The sequence below is a fragment of the Larimichthys crocea genome, chromosome XVIII (assembly GCF_000972845.2).
Source record: "Larimichthys crocea isolate SSNF chromosome XVIII, L_crocea_2.0, whole genome shotgun sequence".
Lineage (NCBI taxonomy): Eukaryota > Metazoa > Chordata > Actinopteri > Sciaenidae > Larimichthys > Larimichthys crocea.
This window is the reverse complement of record NC_040028.1, coordinates 21,116,649-21,121,299: the sequence shown is the minus strand read 5'-3', so window position 1 is coordinate 21,121,299 and position 4,651 is coordinate 21,116,649. Positions and strand designations below refer to the sequence as shown.

Here is a 4,651-nt window from a genome sequence, read left to right as displayed (position 1 = left end):
TGGCTGAGTGAGAACCGCACGTGTGTTCTGCGTCCTGATTAATTAAGGGAGTACTGTACAAAATGCGTGTAATAAGGTGTATAAAAGTGTGTGTTAGGGGTTTTACGGCCTTAAAACATAATTGTTAAACTTTCGGATTTCGTTTACGCCCACTGCGTCTGTCATGAAACAGGCAACCTGCCGTAACTAATGTATACAGCAGCGCAGATCTGCCGCTGATGTGCATTCACATTCATATTGGATATTTGAGCCGACCTTGTTTGGTTTTGTTTTTTTCATTTAATGAAACACATTTGTTCACGTTGTCCGTTGCAAGAGGGACACAGGACACTTTTACTTTCCACAGGTTACAGCGCACGCATGTGCCAATTAGTGTTCCGACCTGTGCGTCAGGTAAAGAGGCTGCGAGGATGTTCTGGTGTGTCTGGTCGTCTTTGAGCAGATCACAGGGAGGATCTTCTAGGCAGTGGTCCCCAAACCTTTCATAACTGCGGACTGGTCAACGCTTGACACATTTACTGCGGACCGGGCGGCGAGGAGGGGGGGCACTGCGAACTGCGCGGAGAACATGTAGTAGGCATTATAGCTTGTTGCCCGTGAAATCCGATGAGTCACATTAAAATTATCAACCCAAAAATAAATAAACTACCTCGCACAATTAATTATCTTTGTATTTACATTTATTACTTAATATTTCTTCTTCTCCTACCAACTGTGGATGAAGTAGTAAGTCCCCCTTTATTATGTCCCAGTCTAGTCGAGCGGTCTTTTATTTTGAAACGTTTTTATTTTCGAAATGACCGTATTCTCCTCACTTGCGGTAGACTAGACTTAAATAAATAAAACAGAAATAACTAATTTAATTCTTGTGCGGCCGGTACTGATTGATCCACGGACCGGTACCGGTCCGCGGCCCGGGGGTTGGGACCCCTGTTCTAGGGGATGTATGACTGAGCTATACTTATGGCAGGATAAATATTACTGGTATATGTATTGTGAATATCCATCTTTTTATTTCATGTCATGCTGGTATGTGTACATCGTAGGCTTCTATGTTGATTTGTTCTATGGTGCTGTAACCTTCCCTGTCTCTAACACACATTTCTCCCTGGTGGAGACAATAAAGAAACCTGACCTAAACTTCAGCTGTTAACTGTAGATGAGCTCGGACACGAACAGGAGGACGTCGATGAGACAGAGCAGAGCTCACATCGACGCTCTGAGGCACGGATCTGTTCAGATGGAAACATCTGACCCACGAGCTTCCGCCGTCTGAGGAGGACGAGAAAACACGCACAGACACAGTGTGACATCACGTACACCTGTCACATCACCTGCAGCAGAGGCTTGTCCTGCATCACAGAGTGAAGAAGAGACGTTCACAGCTTGAGCAGCCTCGTCACCTGTGAACCAACTGAGGAGAGGTCAGAGGTCAGAGGTCAGAGGGGTCACACGTTCCTGGGACATCAAAGCCCAGGCTAACTCCACACGTGTGCACGAGCTAACAGGATTTAACAACACACACACACACACCCACACACCACACACACACACACCACCACTCACACCACACACCACACACACCCACACTCACACACACTCACACACACTCCTCTCTCTCTCTCTCCTCTCTCTCTCACACAAACCACCCACACACACACAACACACTCACACACACACACTCACACCACACACACACACACACACACACACACACACACTCACTCACACTCACATCACACACACACCACACACACCACACACACACTCTGTCTGTCTGTAGCTGTGTGTTAGCTAGCCTCCGTCAGCTCACCTGACCGGACGTTGATGTACTTCCGCAGCTTCTTCATGGCCTTGGTCCGGTTGGGCTTCTCGTTGGACGCTAACCTCTGCGGAACTGGACCTTGGCTCCGGAAACGCCCGCCATGTTCCGTGGAGACATCTTTTCTCTTCTCTTATTCTATGATCAGTTTACAAAGGCGTGTGGTTCTGGTCGTCTTTGAGCAGATCACAGGGAAGATCTTCTAGGGCAGTGGTCCAACAACTTTTCATAACTGCGGGACTGGTCAACGCTTGACAATTTTACTGCGGACGGGGCGGGCGGAGAGGGGGGGCACTGCGAACATGCGCGGAGAACATGTAGTAGGCATTTAGCTGTTTGCCCGTGAAATCCGATGAGTCAATTAAAAATTATCAACCAAAAAAATAAAAAAAACTACCTCGCACACATAAATTTCTTTTGTAATTTACATTATTACTTATATTTTTCTTTTCTCCTACCAACTGTGGATGAAGTTAAGTCCCCCTTTATTATAGTCCCAGTCTAAGTCGAGCGGTCTTTTTATTTTGAAACGTTTTTTTATTTCGAAATGACCGTATTCTCCTCACTTGCGGTAGACTTAGATAATAAATAAAAACGAACATAACTAATTATTCTTGTGCGGCCCGGTACTGATTGATCCACGGACCGTACCGGTCCGCGGCCCGGGGGTTGGGGACCCCTGTTCTAGGGGATGTATGACTGAGCTCTACTTATGGCAGGATAAATATACTGGTATATGTATTGTGAATAGCCATCTTTATTTCATTGTCATGCTGGTATGTGTACATCGTAGGCTTTATGTTGATTGTGTTCTATGGTGCTGTAACCTTCCTGTTCCTAACACACCTTCTCCCTGGTGGAGACAATAAAGAAACCTGACCTAAACTTCAGCTGTTGAACTGTGTAGAGCGCTCGGACACGAACAGGAGGACCGATGAGACAGAGCAGAGCTCACATCGACCTCTGAGCGAAGGATTCTGTTCAGATGAAACAACATCTGACCCGACGAGCTCAGACCGTCTGAGGAGACGTGAACAACCAGTACAAGCATGTGACATACGTACACCTGTCCACTCACCTGCAGCAGAGGCCTTGTCCCTGCCACACACGGCAGTAGAAGAGACTTTCCACAGCTTGAGCAGCTCGTCACCTGTGAACCCACATGAGGAATCCGAGGTCGAGTCTCAGGGGTCAGGCGAGTCACACGTTCCTGTGACATCACACGCCCAGGAACTTCACAACTTCTCCCCGCTTAACACAGGCTCACACCCTAACACACATCACACACTCACCTACACACACACACACACACTACACCGGACAACACCACACACACACACACACACACACACACACACACTCACACATCATCACATCACACACACCACACACACACACACACACTCTGTGTCTGTTAGCTGTGTGTTAGCCTAGCCTCCGTCAGCTTACCTGACCGGACGTTGATGTACTTCCGCAGCTTCTTCATGGCCTTGGTCGGGTGGGCTTCTCGTTGGACGCTAACCTCTGCGCGAACTGGACCTCTGGCTCGGAACCGCCGCCATTTTCACTTGGAGACTTTCTTCTTCTCTGCTCGTTACGTGCCGCGCGCGATGACGCTGGTCTTGTGTTGCGCGCGGCGAGCGCATGATGCGCGTTTGTGTTGTGGGTGGTTGTGTGTGTGTGAGCTGTGTGCTGTGTGTAGTTGTGGGTGTGTCGAGTGTGTGTGTGTTATTGTGTGTGTGTGTGTGTGTGTGTGTGTGTGTGAGTGTGTGTGTGTGTGTGTGTTGTGTGTGTTGTGTGTGTGTGTTGTGTGAGAGAGAGGTGTGGTGGTGGTGTGGTGTGAGAGATTGTGTGTGGTGTGTATGGTTGTAGTGTGTTGTGAGATGTGTGGTGTGTGAGAGAGAAGAGAGTGTGTGTGTGTGTGTTGAGAGTGTGTGGAGTGTGTGGTGTGTGTTGTGTTGTGGTGTGTGTGTGTTGTGTGGTGTGTTGTGTGTGTGTGTGTGGGTTGTGTGTGTGTAACAAAACACAACTGTTATTTCGCAAGCAGTTCCTCTAACGTCCACTGAGGCTGGCTCCAGAGTGAGTCAGTCTCCATATTCCCCATGTCAAATGTCCAACTTCACAGCAGAAATAAACATGTTTACAGCCTGGTACAAAAAACAGTTTTGGTCTCTGAGCTAATTTCCCCGTCATGACAAACTGTACTGAGGGTGAATTTTATACAACTCACCTGTTCACATTATATTAAGGCTTAAAGTATGCAGGATTAAGAGCGTGGACGCTTTGATTGACCCGCTTCAGCTCCACTGATGATCCACGACACACAAATACCACTCTAAAGTGCCTTCTTACTTAGAGTTACTACTCTTACTAGTAAGAAGAGTCAGTAACTCTTCTCTGTGGTCGTTCCCCAAATGGTGGCGAATGACCAACGGCTGCTCGAACAGCAACATCCCTTTCTACCTTAAAAAACTTGTAAAAACCTTTCTGTTTCCAGAATGCTTCCCTGCTAACAAAATAAACAAACCTAAACTACTCTGTGTCCTTTACACCTTTCTCAGCTTATGTCCTCTCTGTAAGTCGCTTGGATAAAAGATAGATCCCCCCTAGTGGCTAGGTCCCTCTTTTTAACTGTACCATTTATCCGCTGTCCACTAGTCATGTCTGAACTCGAAGCAACTGATACAATGTTACATGCTTGCTAAGTAATACATCTCGCATAACCAGCTGCATTTCAGCCCATATACTACTGTTGTTTCCAGCAGAGAAGAAGACCATCTTGAGGACAAAGTTTTAGATCGTATTCCCTCCTCCATTAGAGGGTCTCCC

At 47.2% G+C, this 4,651-nt stretch overlaps 1 protein-coding gene across 3 annotated transcripts in view; it reads left to right on the top strand.

The window, feature by feature from the left end:
- Positions 1–4,651, top strand: part of rrp1 (ribosomal RNA processing 1) — a 23,781-nt gene that overhangs the window by 1,051 nt on the left and 18,079 nt on the right. The gene's annotated exons all lie outside the window — the stretch shown is intronic.